The sequence below is a fragment of the Schistocerca cancellata genome, chromosome 3, assembly GCF_023864275.1.
Source record: "Schistocerca cancellata isolate TAMUIC-IGC-003103 chromosome 3, iqSchCanc2.1, whole genome shotgun sequence".
NCBI lineage: Eukaryota > Metazoa > Arthropoda > Insecta > Orthoptera > Acrididae > Schistocerca > Schistocerca cancellata.
The window spans coordinates 689009699-689026565 of NC_064628.1; the positions used below are offsets into that span (position 1 = coordinate 689009699).

The 16867-nt window shown below is 42.0% G+C and overlaps 1 protein-coding gene across 1 annotated transcript in view; it reads left to right on the plus strand.

The window, feature by feature from the left end:
* Positions 1-2191: 2191 nt before the first annotated feature.
* The window catches only part of LOC126175671 (SLIT and NTRK-like protein 6), a 107741-nt gene continuing 93065 nt past the window's right edge, over positions 2192-16867 (plus strand). The window contains exon 1 of the mRNA XM_049922595.1: positions 2192-2536. The gene's annotated coding sequence lies outside the window, so the exon portion shown is untranslated. The remainder of the gene's footprint in view (positions 2537-16867) is intronic.

A 16867-nucleotide genomic window follows, 5' to 3' on the forward strand; every position in this document is an offset into this window, starting at 1 on the left:
TCTCGCCATGAACAACGCTTTGGCCGACGGCCTGCACTTAACGACCGAGAGTACCAGCATAGGGTAGAGTTGTCAGGGCAACACTGAGTGACATAACGGCAGAAATCAATGTGGGCCGTACTACGAACTCATTCGTTTAGGCAGGGCGGCGAAATCTGATGTTACTGGGCTATGGCAGTAGACGACCGACACGAGTGCCTTGGCTAACAGCACGACATCGCCTGCATTGCCTTTTTTGGACTCGTGACCATATCAGTTGGACCAACGACGACTGTATAACTGTGGCCTGGTCAGACGAATCCTGATTTCAGTTGGTTAGAGCTGATGGTAGGGTTCGATTGTAGCGCAGACCCCACGAAGCCATGAGCCCAAGTTGTCAACAAGGCACAGCGCAAGCAGGTGTTGGCTCCGTAACAGTGGTGTGGACTCTGTTTACATGGAATGGACTGGATCTTCTGGTCCAACTGAACCGATCATTATCTGCAAATGGCTATGTTCGGCAACTTGGAGACAATTTGTAACCATTCAAAGATTCATGTTACCCGTCATCGGGCCACAGTTGTTCACGAGTGATTTGAAGAACATTCTGGAGAATTGGAACGAATTGTTGGCCCATCCAGACCTCCCGACATGAATCCCATCGAATATTTATGGGACATAATCGAGAGGTCAGTTCGTGTGCAAAGTCCTGCACCGGCAATACTTCCGCAATTATGGACGGCTGTAGAAGCACCCTGGCCCAGTATTTCTGCAGGGGACTTCCAACGACGACTGGAAAACTGTGGCCTGGTCAGATGAATCTTGATTTCAGTTGGTAAGAGCTGATGGCAGGGTTCGATTGTAGCTCAGACCCCACGAAACCATGGACCCAAGTTGTCAACAAGGCACTGTGCAAGCAGGTGTTGGCTCTGTAGCAGTGCCGCGGACTGTGTTTACTTGGAATAAACTGCATCTTCTGGTCCAACTAAGCGATAATTGTCTGGAAATGGTTATGTTCGGCTACTTGGAGACTATTTGTAGCCATTCAGGGACTTCATGTTGCCCAACATGGCACTGGGCCACAGTTGTTCAGGACTGATTTGAAGAACATTCTGGAGAATGGTTTGTCCATCCAGATCTCCCGACATGAATCCCATCGAATATTTATGGGACATAATCGAGAGGTCAGTTCGTCTGCAAAGTCCTGCACCGGCAATACTTCCGCAATTATGGACGGCTGTAGAAGCACCCTGGCCCAGTATTTCTGCAGGGGCCTTCCAACGACGACTGGAAAACTGTGGCCTGGTCAGATGAATCTTGATTTCAGTTGGTAAGAGCTGATGGCAGGGTTTGATTGTAGCTCAGTCCCCACGAAACCATGGACCCAAGTTGTCAACAAGGCACTGTGCAAGCAGGTGTTGGCGCTGTAGCAGTGCCGTGGACTGTGTTTACTTGTAATAAACTGCGTCTTCTGGTCCAACTGAAGCGATAATTGTCTGGAAATGGTTATGTTCGGCTACTTGGAGACTATTTGTAGCCATTCAGGGACTTCATGTTGCCCAACATGGCACTGGGCCACAGTTGTTCAGGACTGATTTGAAGAACATTCTGGAGAATGGTTTGTCCATCCAGATCTCCCGACATGAATCCCATCGAATATTTATGGGACATAATCGAGAGGTCACTTCGTGCGCAAAGTCCTGCACCGGCAACACTTTCGCAATTATGGACGGCTATAGAGGCACAGTGGCTCAGTTTTTCTGCAGGTGACTTCCAAAGACTTGTTGAGTCCGTACCACGTCCGACAGCTGCACTATGCCGGAGGAAAGGAGGTCAGACTGGATATTAGGAGATATCCCAGGACTTCTGTCTCAGCCTATGTTACACATATGTTTCAGATCTTACTTGCTTGAGCTGTACTGTATAACCTTGTTTCCTGTTGCTTTGGCCATTGGTCTTTGCTTTCCCCTCGGGAAATCCATTCAGATCTCCCGTTTCTCGCGAATCGTGACCACTGTAACGATAAAATGTACCACGCCGTTCTCCTCCTCCTCCCTAACCGAATCCCAACAGCCTGCCCGTGTTCGAGGAACGGCGTACTCTGGGGTCAGCGCTGACGCAAGTGTCGGGACGCAGCAGGAAGGAAGGCGGCAGCGGCCGGCGCGGCGCGTCTGCTGGAGGCAGGTCTGGCCGCTGCGCTGGTGGGGCGGCCACGGGTGAAGGTCCACTCCGCGCCAGCCGCCGTACGCCGAGATCTCCCGGGCAGCCTTCAGTCGAGCAGTGGCGGCCGCTCGCGGTCACCGCATCCTAGCAACCGGCGACACTGAACGCTGTACGCGTAACTCTGCTGCTTGCTCTCTTAGGCCACTTCTCTCCTTCTCAGCCTGACTTTAACGTGCTACATCTTGAGACTCCCATCACGTGTGTTGATTGCAGAGACACTTTCGCCACCTTTTAGTGAATCGTGTCAGTTCCTAAGAGTGCCTCGTCGAGTCTGTTACGTCGGTGAAACCTGTATCTGCGACGACTCCAGTCCATCAACACAGCAGACGTCCAGGTGAGTGTGGTAAAGCAAATGCTAATCATTTTCAGGTGGATAAGCAGACAGAACGTCAGCGTAGGAGTCCGCAGAGGAAGCAAGAGAGATCATTTGCGCTATCCTGCAATCTTGGCACAAGATTTGTATTCATTATAGAATGATCATTAATTTCTAGCAGTCATTATACGTTTTTATTTAATCGTATGGCTAGGGCCCCCCGCGTAGCAAACCGTTCGCCGGGTGCCGGTCTTTCAATTTGACGCCATTTCGGCGACCTGCAGTCGATGAGGATGATAAGATGATGATGAGGACAGCACAACACCCAGTCCCTGGGCGGAGAAAATTCCCCAATCAGACGAGAATCGAACCTGGGCCCAGAGGATTGACAATCCGTCACGCTGACCATTCAGCTACCGGAGGCGGACAGTCATTGTATGTAACTCTACTAAACTGCGAATCTGACATTCCCGAGCACGACGGAAAGCATTGTGACTCTGTAAAACGGAAACGTATTTGATGCAGTTACTAAGTTCTCATTTGTAGAAAAACGAATACCAGTAGCTGTACTTTTTATAAAATATAGTAATAAAACGACTAGTGTCATACCGCATTAGTGTCATCTTCAGGCCCCTATGCAAGCTGAATGGTGATATCCAACCATCGGTAAAGTAGGACAGGTACCATGTCTGGTCTCAAGGATTTCTATTTGCATAATGTGTGCACTACGGCCACCTAACAACTATAAGTGTAAATAGAAATCTACGAGATCACTAAATACACATGATATCTGTCGTAATGCGACGATAGTTGCCTATCACCGTTCAGACTGCATAGGTGCCTAAAGACAACATTAATGTAGTGTTCAGAACTGGTCGCGTAATTAAAATATTTTACAAAACGTACGACTGTCGGTATTCCGAATTTCTAAGAGTATAAGACCAGCCATAGTCTCACGTCCACTTCAGTGATGAATCATCTAAAACTAAGTTTTTAAGTCTATTGTGTGGACGCCCTTCATCTCTGAATGAATCTACATCCTTACACAAGTTATCAAGCGATATATATGAATCTACATCCTTACACAAGTTATCAAGCGATATATATATATATATATATCGCTTGATAACTTGTGTAAGGATGTAGATTCATTCAGAGATGAACCTCATATATATATATATATATATATATATATATATATATATATATATATATATATATATATATATATATGAGGTTTGGAACTATAATAGTGGCAACTGTTTATTTACTGCTCGTACAAAATAGATGCGTGTTTCAAAGTTTTACTGACCTTCAGAGTAATCACCAGCATTGTGTATAATCCGTTGTCATCGATGTGGAGGCCGTAGGATACTCTTAGCAGTGCCAGTTGTGTTGACAGTTCGAGCGGCACGTTCTATTGTCCGACGAATTTGCAGCAGTTCTGAAGCGAATTTCGTGTAGTGTTCCCTTCAGTTTAGAAATCGAGTTGCACTCAACAGGGCTTAAGTCAGGGGAGTGGAGTAGGTGGTATAGCACTTAGCAGCCCCATCAGTCAAACAAATCAGTAACAGCTTGAACTGTACTTGCTTGAGCATTGTCCTACAAAATGATGGCCAGGTCCTCCCGAAAGCGTCATCACTTCTAAGCTGGTCGTAGGTTGTGTTCCAAAAATGAACAGAATAGAGGCAGAAGTGATGACACTTTCTGCAGGACCTTGACCTTGATTTCCTTTACCGCTTGTTCACTGAACGGACTGAATAACAACGACGATAGTCTACAACCCGATCTCACTCCCTTCCCAAACAGTGTTAGCCTTTCACGTCCTTCGACTCTCACAACTGCGGTCTGACTTCAGTACGAGTTGCAAATAAGCTTCCCCCCCCCCTTTATTTTATACATGCTTCCTGTAGCATTTCAAAGATTGTGTTCCACCCAATACTGTCCAAAGCTTTCCATACAAACGCTATAAACTTACGTTAGCCTTTATTTTTGACCTATTTTCCAAGCTAAATCAAAGGGACCGTATGGCCTCGCGCGTTCCTACTCTTTCCTGCAACCCAGAGATCGGCTTTTACAAGCTTTCCCATTCTTCTACAGATAACTCGTGCCAGTGTTTTGCAGCCACGATATTAAACTCATGATTCGATAGCATTCACACCTTTCAGCACTAGTCTTTGGAATTGGACTCCTACACTCGTTTATGTCTGATGTTATTTCGTTTCTTTCATATATCTTAGACACAAGGTGGAATAGTTTTGTTATGGCTGGCTCTCCAAAGAGCACAGTAATTTTTAAGAGAATGTCGTCTATGCCAGGTCCATTGCCTTTCAGTGGTCGGCGAAATACTTTTAGCACCATAAAATCTCCCCTCTCTTCTTCATTTACTTCCACTTCTGTTTCTAAAATATTACCTTCACGATGATTTCTCTTTTATAGGTCTTCATGTTCTTACCACCTTTCAGATTTTCCTCCTCTTCTTAGTACTGGTTTGCCATCTGACCTCTTGATATTCCTGCAGCTGCCTCTTTTGACAAAACGTCTCTTTAATATCCTATAGGCAGCGTCTATTATTTCCCTAGTTATATCGGCTTCTGCGGCCTTGCATTTGTTTCCTAGCCATTCCTGTTCATCCAGTTTGCACTTTCTGTTATGCAAAAATGTGTACTTGCCCCTGTAGTTTTGTCTGTCTGATCCTCTGCTGCCTTCAATATTTCATCTTTCAAAGCTAGCCATTCGTCTTCTACTCGCTTCCTTTCCCCTGTTTCAGTCCATCGTTGCTCCTCCCAAATGCCTCTACTTCTTTCAATTTAAGCAGGTGCCATCTCCTTAACTTTTCTTCAGTTTTAATCCGCAGTTCATAATCAGAGTATACATCTCTCCTAGGAAATGTCTTACAGTTTAAAATGTTTTCAAAATCTCTATCTTACTATTATACGTGATGTCCCAGGAGGAATCGTCAGTATTCAGGGATATGACAGGACTCATCATTCGAAGCTAAAAGGTGTAGTAAACAGAGGCTTTAAATGTCATACCTTAAGAACTATGAGCACTTTTTCATCTTCGATACTGTGAAACAAACCTACTGTAAGCTCTTTGACTTCCATACTTTGAGAAGTAGTAGTATGGACCAAACCAAGGAAAAAGGTCCAGTAAACACGGGCTCTAAAGCGCATCCTTAAAAGCTATGAGCACTTGTTCAGTAGAATAAATGTATTTCATTGTAGCGAAAATGAACAAGTGTTCGTAGATATTAAGGTACGCATCTTAAAGCCCCCATGTTTAGCAGGCCGTTTTGCTTCTTATGATAATTCCTGTCATTTCCCTGAATAATGACCGTTCGTCGTGGGACACCCAGTATAATCAATCTGAAAACTCCCATTGTCTCTAGATTTCTTCACGTATACAACCTTCTTAAATGATTATAAAGTGAAATTTTCGTCTCCTTTAACTACTTGAATAATTTCTTTTACCTCATCATACATTATTTCAGCCTCTTCATCTGTGGAACTAGTTGGAAAATCAGCATTTAGTAATTTGGTAGGTGATGGCTTCGTGTCACCATATATCTTGTTCTATTTTTTGTCACACTCTTTAGAGGTAGTTACGTCAGTTCCCTCATGTGACGGCGGTTTCGGCACTATTCCGCAGCCGAGATGGATTAGAACGTTTACAGAACCGTTATGAAATACTTTCCTCAGTCTTCTCTCGCACTTACTCGTACAGCCCTTATAAGAGCTGAATAAAGGAACTGGTTGATTCCGGCGCGCCGGCCTCTGTGGCTGGGCGCTTCTAGGCACTTCAGTCCGGAACCGCGCGGCTGCCACGGTCGCAGGTTCGAATCCTACCTCGGGCATGGATGTGTGTGATGTCCTTAGGATAGTTCGGTTTAGGTCGTTCTAAGTTCTAGGGGACTGATGACCTCAGAAGTTAAGTCCCATAGTGCTCAGAGCCATTTGAACCATTTTTGATTCCGGCGCCTAGTTCCTTTGCGGCGCAACGGTATTACAACAGTAGTTTACTGTCTGCATATATAAAAGGAAGACCCGTGATGACTGTTTTACACTGCAGATCTGTCGTCGTAGTCTCGAGAACACTTCTGTGCTGTAGGTGTGCACATCTATGCTTAGTCTGTGAAGCTAAATACGCCAAGATGCGCTAGAAAAGAGGGGGAAAGGTGAGGAATTTCAAGATGCCTTCAGCGGAAACTGGAACCTTCCCATTCCCTGTGGGGTGAAATAGAGTGCCACATGCAATTATATACCTGACAATATGGCAAAACAACATGGCGTGCCTGAAAAAAAATAACGAACTGAGGAGATAAGGACTGGCTTGGTTAGTCCCAGATTGCTAGTTCCATTCTGCCCCCAATTTGAAAGTGCATTTGGGAGATTTCTTTCGTCTAGTCATATACTGGCCGTGGGTTACACTTCAGCCAACCAACCCAATAAATGTATTTCTTAAAAAAAAATACTATCCGCTTGGAGCGGCAAATAAACACTACCTTGTAGAAGGTTAAGTGTGTTTCCACAAGTGTATAGATGGATTAATTTATGTCACCTTTGTTGCGGCATGGTGGATAGAGGTATTCTGCATGTGGCTTCATAATGACGATACTGTCGAAATTGGCTAATAGCAAGTAAACGGAAACGTTTTACAGTCTATAACTGACAATGTTTGCTTTTGAAAAATGTATAGAAGCTGTGGACCCGTTTACAAACAAGATTAACAACAAATTCAGGTTTCAAATCACACTTGGTTCAAGTTTAGCTACGCCAATCAACATTAAAAAATAGAGAGCATGAAAGTAATACAGCAATTACAGTAATGGAGCATATGTGAAGTTTTGAAAGGAAGTAAAGTGTTATACACTGACGGAGAAAAAATCGCAACACCAAATAGGAGGTTTGCAATGCAAACGAAAGCTGGTAGATGCGTTTCTAGATCGGAAAGATGAAATGTATTCAGATTTTGCGACTATCGCATAAGAGTGCCGCTGGCAGCGTCACTATCAGGATGCAAATCATGTTTGCTTTAAATACGCGATGTAATAGACGTGAGCATTAATTACTTTTGAGATATCACTTGGTGAGTTGATGTTAAGAGTACCTTACCAATATCTCAGTAAGTTTGATCGAGGTCTTGCAATAGAGTTACCTCAAGTTGGATGCTCCTTCTGCGATACTGCAGAAAGACTTGACCGGAATGTAACCACTGTACATGGTTGCTGGCGACAGTGTTCTCGAGGACGTACGATCGCAAGAAGACATGGCTCCGAACGACCACGTAACACTACCGAGAGGGAAGACGACCATGTTCGTCGTATGGATCTGGCGCATCGTACGCCTTCTGCAGCAGCAATTTGTGCTGCAGATGGCACCACAATGACACAGCGAACTGTTACAAATCGGTTACTTCAAGGACAACTCCGAGGCAGAAGCACTGTAGCGCGCAATTCACTGATCCCAAACCACCGTCATTTGCGTCTTCATTAGTGTCAAGCGAGAATTCATTGAAAGGCAGGGGGGAGGTCTGTTGTGTTTTCTCATCGCTCGGTTGTCAGTGATGGCCGTGTGTTGTTTACACGGAGGTCAGTTGGGGGCCTGCAACCAACCTGTCTGCATGATAGACACTCTGGACCTACACTTAGAGTTATGACCTGGGGTGGGATTTCGTACGACAACAGTAGTGCTCTCGTGTTTATCCCATGTACCCTGACTGCAAAATCATACATGCTGATGATTCGACCTGTTGTGCTGCCATTCATGAACAGCTTTCCAGGCGGTGTTTAGCAACAGGATAACGGTCGTCCACACATCGCTGTTGCAATCCAGCATGCTCTACAGAGTGTCAACGTGTTGCTTTGGCCGGCCGATCAGCAGTTCTGTCTCCAATCGAGCAGTTATGGGACATCATCGGACGACAACTCCAGCGTCATCCACAAACAGCGCATTAATCGATCGTATGTAACAGGCATGGAGCTCGACCCCAAAAACTGACATCAGAGCTCTGTACAATGATGCCCGTTTTCATGCTCGCATTCAACATTCTTTCAGTTACATCGTTTATTAATGTACCAGCATTGCACATTTGCAATGGCTTCTCTCTCGCTTAAGTTATCCTGTGATCTCGCAATGTTAATAACTTAAATGTGTTACCTAGACAAATTTACTCCCGCAATTTCAATACTCTACCTTAATTAGTTTTTGGTGTTGCGATTTTTTGCCGTCAGTGTAAATTTAATCGAAGTCGAATCGTATTTTAGTAAAGTTTAGTCACTGATTCTCCAGTTCCAGGCATACTATTGTAGCATTTTTTGTTAGTTATTTTTGTTAATATCCATCGGGAGTTTCTCATTGAGTCTGAATTTTTAATATTAATTTTCAATAGCAGCCTAGTAGTATTGCAATATGAATAAAATTGATTTGTTAATATTTTTAGCACCTATTTGGATACCCGGGATTTAATTATATAAAGGGCTCCTCCACAAGGCCGTGAAGATCCAAGACCCATGTCATTCTCTGCTATGCGACGTCATGCGGATGCGCTTTGGAGGGCATGTGGTGAGCACACCGCCCTCCCGGCCGTTTTACGGATTTTCCAGGCTGTGGAGCCGCTACCACTCGGTCAAGTCACGAGGCTGAGTGAACATCGTTCCCGTCCACCTCCAATGAAAAATCCTTGACATTACCAGGAATCGAACCCGGGTCCTCCTCAAGGCAGGTATCTATGCTGACCACTCAGCAACAGAAACGGACGATTTAATCATATGAGGGTATAATTTCAGATCGTTCAATCAAAATTTGGCGTACACATTCATTATTCGTATTAATAGTACAAAAAACTGCATACACTACTGATATGTGCTTACCGTTTAGGTATCACATTAATCTGCCTAAAATGTCCTATGTGTATAACGGTGAATCATTGGAGATACAATCACTTTATACAGCGTCATATTTAGCAATTGTGGCACAACTTTTCGAATATATTGTATACAAAAATGGCAAATTCAGAATAATATCCGCTCTTGGACATATTTTGCGAACGCCCGAAGATATCTGTTGATTTAAAAGGATAAATCTGCCCTCCGTCTGTGACGCGATGGTTGGTCTGAACACCACAGTACTTTGCTAGGTGAGATGCAACTGGAGGCGGTACGCACTTGCCCTCCTCCGACCTAGAGAGATGCCGCAGCCGTAAGGCTGTGGTTTCGTATTCTGAACAACCGCGGTTTAAATCCCCGTCCAGCTATCCAGACTTAGGTTTTATGGTGTTTCCTTAAATCACTTAAGGCACGTTACTGTCGTGACTCCTTCGAGAAGGGCATTCTCCGTCCTTTCCCAATATTAAGTTGTGCCCTGCCTTGACCTCGTGGTCTGTATGAATTACAATGTTCTCCTGTATAAAATGAGGTTATATGGGATTGATGGTATAACCAACCAATGGATAATGTCAAATCTAATCTAAATAACACGGAGAGTTGTACGTGGTAATTCGACCAATGCAGTCCGGGAACATTATTCTGACTACGGAGAAATCACGTATGGGGTTCCCCAAGGCTCAGTTTTAGGTCCGCTACTGTTTCTCTTATATGTGAACGATGTTCTGTCTAATATACAACAAGCAGAATTTGGTCTTTTTGCGAACGACACTAATATTGTAGTCAATTCAAGCAAATATACAGCAACAGAATATATGGTAAACAATGTTCTTAAAAATATCATTGAACGTTTTTCTGTGAATGGTCTCATCCTCAATTTTAAAAAGACGCCATAAATTCAGTTCTGCACTTCTACACCGATTATACGTGACTTGAAATAAATAGGATGGAAACTTAAAAATCCTGAGAATTCAAACTGGAAAAAAAATATTTTGGAGCTCCTAAAACAGCTTAGTTCAGCGACATTTACACTTAGAAATGGCTCTGAGCGCTATGGGACTTAACTGCTGAGGTCATCAGTCCCCTAGAACTTAGAACTACTTAAACCTAACTAACCTAAGGACATCACACACATCCATGCCGGAGGCAGGATTCGAACCTGCGACCGTAGCGGCACTTAGAATCATTGTAAATCTTGCGGAAAGACAAATCATAAATTGACATAGGTTGCACATTTTCATTCAATAATGTCATATGGAATAATGTTCATCGGTAACTCATCTTTAAGAAAGGAAGTCTTCATTTCTCAAAAAAGTGCTTTAAGAATAATATGTAGTTCTCACCGTCGATCATCTCGTAGACGTCTGCTTGAAGAGTTGGGCAGTTTGACTACTTCTTCGCAGTATATTTACTCCTTCATGAATCTTGTTGTAAATAATTCACTGGAGTTCAGAAGGAACAATGACACAAACAATTAGAATATCATTCATTGGGGAACACTGAGGTTGCTTTTAGCACAAAAAGGGGTGCACAATGCTTCAACTAAAATTTTTTTATCACGTCCACTATAACATAAGATCTCTGACTGGCAGCAAAGTAAAATTTGAAACGAAACTGGGTATGTTTCTCCTTGAGAAATTTCGCAAAACAATTTCTATTATTGTAATATGTAGAATTACTCACTCAACCGTGTATATTTTCTTTTTAAATAAGTAAATAAATATTGTAAATGAATGTTTACAAAGTAATTTGTGATATGAACATTACATGACTCGTTCCACATCATTACGATTTATCATGCAAATGTTCCAGGGAAAATGAACTAACTGAGGCTGTTAGAGACGGAAGACAAACTCGATTTGGGGATGAAGGTAGAAAGAAATCAGCTGCGCCTATTCAATTGCCTTAAGCCTTTTAAGAAAATCACAGAAAACCTAAATCTGGATGACCAGGGGGATTTGAACCGTCGTCCACACGAATAGGAGTCCAATGTCTTACAACCGTGCCACTTCGTTCGGTTAACGTCGTTAAAGGACGCTGAACATTACTCTTCATTCTTCCCTCCACAGAAGAGACTTCCCAAAGCCATGAAAGTGGAGACCTACAGTTTAATGTGGCCTCTGAAATACGGTAGAACTTGGCATGTCGAAATCACGTCGTTATAGAAACTAAGCTAGAAATTAGAAGACAGAGAAGAGACCCTACAGATAAAAATAATGTACGATCAAGAAGTAGATAGCCGCTGAAAGAATTACAAAAGTAGATAGTCGCTGAAATAATTACAAAAACCAGTAAAAGAACGAACAAAGGAAAATCTCCAGATTCGAGAGGAATTTCCATTGGGTTGATAAAAATGCTGTATAAGACATTCTAAAAATATCTCGATTTACCATTAAAAACTGTTTGATAGAACCAGAAAACACTCCTGGACCCCTACCAAAGAAATAGAAAAAAGCATACTTGATACTGTTTCATAGGAAATGATCAAAAAATATTGCAAAAACTACATAGGCATCAGTGAGGAGACTGCATTACGAAATTATTATAGAAGAAGAACTTAGTGGCTTTATCGCAGGCCGATCCTGCGTAGATAATACATTTACTAAAAACCTGTCACACGAAAACAGGAAGAGCCGGGGTAAAGGATTAAATGTGATTTCCACACATTTACAAAAAGCGCATGACACGGTACCAGTTAAGGATCTATATCGACATCTAGAAGAGAGGTCAACAAATAAGGTACATGTTTCTGGAGTTAAAAACTTTGCAAGTGATTATAGACAAGAATTGCAATAAATAAAGAGATCTCACGAGTAACATGACCAATCAGAGACCTCAGACAAGGGTGCTATATATCACCTACACTGGGTAAACATTTTTTATTCTGTTATCAGTTTACCTGCACACAACGAAGGGCAACCCACCAGTATCTGGAGCTCTGCGGTACTCCTGGCACTCTGATTCAGAAAACGTGCCTGCGTCATTCTGGCAGATTTCCACATTGGTCTTCACATGTTCGGCATGTGGGATGTTATCCACCTGAGGCGACTGAAGTCCTCTGCATTGTCCGGCACTGCAGGAAGACCTCTTTGAAGCGACGTGCTGACATGCCTTCCTCTGCACGAGAGCATACTAAGCCAGAACTGCTAAAACTCAGCACGCACTCAGGAGTTGGAGGTTCTCGGTTCATCTTGCGAATGTGTTAATCTACGCGCCATGTGCTGATGACGGTCATCATACCTTTTGTATTATTTCCTCTGATGATGACTCTATGACGATGTAGTGTTGTTAGATGCACTGAGTTTCGTGTTCGCTTCCACTCTGAAGACTAACATTTTTGTCGTTGTCTCCTGGGATACGAGTCTGATAATCTATTCACAATAGCACGTGCTTCTGTGTCACGTACAATATCATACAAACTGCAACCTCTCACATTTTTGTGAGTCTCACATCGAGGCATCCTGCCACATGTTCGGGTGTGGCAGTTTCTCCACAAACTCATCTGTCGAATTTTCTTATATTAAATCTATAGAGATAATTAGGTTAACGTCCTGAGTAAACGCGCCAAAGAGTCAAAGAGATTGTTTAAACTCTTACCTCGCGAGCAAAGGCATTGTGTGCAATTAATACTATTGATAACTGACATTGTAAATTTATAAACGACCATTCAAAATTTTAGAGACGATAATAGTAAAAATCGTTATGCATGTTTTTCAAAATTCCAAAATATTTTTGATACTTTTGAATATAATCAAATTATATCTTACTATCTGTTTTAAGGTAGATAAAAATAAAAAAAAATTGTTTTGTGAAAAATTTTATTGGAGCGTATGGTGACTTTATTGAATGTATCGAGTTGTATACTAAAAGTAAAGTCGTGTCACTGACTGGTTTCTTTATATCCTTCACCCAAATGCTGTGTTGATGATGTGCCTATGGAGAACATATGCTAGCTGCATGCAACACTCATCCAGAAAACCGCTAATGCCTCAATCTGATTGCCGTTTCCGCAAGTGGACACGCACTTTCTATTCCTTGCAGGTGTTCTGTATTTGCTGAATAGCTATGTTGCTGACAAAGGGTTAGTGACTACCGACTTTGGAAACACAATTCGAAACACTTTCCGTGGCTCAGATAACAAAAGGCATCCTTCTATAGACAAGTAGGCTACTCGATTGCACTATCTACAAACTGCTCCCCTCGAAACGTTTTCAACATTCAGGTCTTACTGGCAGTTAGCTTCGGGAGCCGAACGAGATATCACAGTTGGCTACTTCATGCTGCAACTAACTGTACCATCGCGTAGGATCCGTGGTAATTTTTTTAATATCATTGTCCTTAATACAAATGACCCATTTTGGAAATGTAAACCACATTGTGAACAACAACGAAATCGTTCCTTTGTTACCTTCAGAAGTTATGGCTTTCTCATCCAGCAGTTTGTAATAACGTCTGTTTAATTAATTTTGCGTCTGATAATTTGTCTGTACAACTGAAACAATTTATCTGTTCAAGTTTAATGTAATGTGACCAATTCTGCGAATTCTACGATTTATTCAGTTATCAAGATCCCCAGTCAAAGGCCAAAGCGACCTCAAAATCAACAATATTGACGTGCGAAACATTTTTTCCTTTAGCTCAGGAGATCGATGGATTATAGTAGTTTATTTTGGGCTTAGCATCCATTAGGCAGTACAGTTATTGGAAGCGGGGAAGTTTTTGTGTCTACACGTGGATGAGAGATGTTACAGGAACAGTCCAAAAAATGGCGTGAAATGTGATTAATTTTAGAAAATCTGTGACAAATAGTTGAGAATAGCTTCTCCTTCAGAATGAAAATTGGGGGTCTCATCAATGTATTGTCAAGTTCAAGACGGGCTAAACTGTGAATGATCTGATCTGGTAAACACCACCGACAAGCAGTAATTGGCGTCAGGAGTCTGGGCAACAGTCAGTCGCAGAAATTTATCTTAAATCAACTTCTTTCTTTCCTATTCTACAGCCACTATCAACTTCTTAAAGGTTGTAAGCATCTACCAAAAATTAAAATTTATTTGTACTCGTACATAACGACAGGCTAGTTTGACCTTTATAGGCCATTATCAAGAGATATTTGCCGTATGTTAACGGGAAAACATAGAAGAGAATAAAAACACTGACAAGTCGATTTAGGAAATAAATTTTTAACTTTTTCATTACCTTATATATCCAAAGTGACCGTTGTTTTAGTCGCCTTCATGTAAACATTGAATGTATCGTTGTATTTCGTCGCATAATTATGATATCTTCTTCGTTATCAGAAAGGCTTCCACTGTTTGAGCTCAGTGTAATGGAATTCTCGGTCCAAAGGTCTTGAATACAGCACGAGTTTCATATCATCGTCTGCTCTCTTTAGGTTGCCTCGACGAAATTCCGTTTCGTTATTAACAGTCATTTCATGAAGGTCGATCTGTAGATTAGGAATATTTTTATTAATAATACGTCATATTTGGTCACAGTACTATAATCTCTCATTTTAGTCCAACGCGGAGGTAAAATTCAATTTTCGAGCAATACTTTGACGTTTCTATGCATTACTTCTTCCCCACGTTATCAGTTAGCAGTAAATGAAGTAAATGAACAACATAGTTGTTGAAACTTCCTGGCAGATTAAAACTGTGTGCCCGACCGAGACTCGAACTCGGGACCTTTGCCTTTCGCGGGCAAGTGCTCTACCAACTGAGCTACCGAAGCACGACTCACGCCCGGTACTCACAGCTTTACTTCTGCCAGTATCTTCCAGCTGTGAGTACCGGGCGTGAGTCGTGCTTCGGTAGCTCAGTTGGTAGAGCACTTGCCCGCGAAAGGCAAAGGTCCCGAGTTCGAGTCTCGGTCGGGCACACAGTTTTAATCTGCCAGGAAGTTTCATATCAGCGCACACTCCGCTGCAGAGTGAAAATCTCATTCTGGAAACATAGTTGTTAGTTTTACCCGAAGAAACATCTCAGACCGAGAGAAACGAAATATATTAAGTATTGTTAATAATTATCTTGAAGTGCCATGAAATTTTCGTCTTCTGCGTCGGTGAAACAACTTCCACATTTTCCTTTATAATTCAAATAATGTCAGCTGTCTGCGGCTGTAACTCAATATTCAAATGATATATTGTGATTTGTGGTTCTAGGATGTGTGAAAGAAGCAAAGATCACGTTATTATTGTTCGTGTAACAGAAGGAATGAAATAATTCAAATTTATTACATAAATTACATGCTATTTGACATGCTTAATAGCATACAGTGTGAGTAAATTGCTCATCACCATTTTGCTACTTGGTTTGATAAATATGCGATAGTTATAATCTTCTGAAGAACGGCACTAAGTGCCTAAGCCGGTTAAGGAAATAAAATTTATTTTATGCAATTGGTTGCTGATTATTTCGATATACGGTATATTACACATCTGAATGTCTTACGAAGCATTATTACCTTCCCAGTTTTAGTTCTAAAGTCACTCTAGATGAATACTGGGATCTTTTTCTTCGTAATATCTCGTAGAATTTCTGTTCCCATCGTCCTGCAGTTGAGCTCATGTTCTGCCCGTGAAAGACCTCGATATGGAAGAAGGGTTACTGGCTTGTTGGAGCTCAGGGAGCAGTCTCTGTACATATTTATCACAGAACCTTAATAAGATAACTTAAGATTCCTTAAACACTTCAACGTTCAGCATTATCTGCTGTCACACGTGTGGTGCGCTGTACACATTATTACAAACCGCTTCTATATGTAATGCTGATATTAGTTTCTTCCAACTAGTTTCTTGATACCAAAAAAAATAAAGGAGGTAAACTTGTCAGTGCACCGTTATGGTTCCCTGCTGTAACAGTTATTATCTAGCGCTTTTGTCTGCAGTGTTGCCGCTGTTCTGAAATTAGTTCCTTGATTTCAAAACCAAAAGGGGTAAACCTGTCAGTGCATTACATAATCTTAGCCCAACCTGTTTCTTCTGTTGCTCTTCAGCCAGTCAGTAGTTTCACCTTGCTTACTGATCATAAAAACTTCCATAGAAAATATCAGGGGATCAAAAAGCAAAAGAAAAATGAAAAATAATTAATTCGAAATTTATTCCGAACGGTGCAATTGTGCGGTGCTATTATCATGTAAATGCATGGGAGACCGGATATGCATCAGTAATGGTAAAACATACTAATGTCACAGTAATAGCTATTCCATCTGTAGTTGGCGTTGTAGTTGGCCAGGACCTGCTGGCAGTGGTACGTCTAGTAAAATTACTGGCTGCTGTATTTCATACTGTGCCCGACAGCGCACACTTGTCAAGGGTGTCAACAGAGACATAAACGATTGTTGTAACGGACACTGAAGCTGAAATTTCTGAATTTAATCTTCTGTCCCGACGTCAACCGTTCTGTTAACGCCAGTCACGGTAACTATACAGGAAACATATTCGCAGTTGCGAATACGGACAACCATCA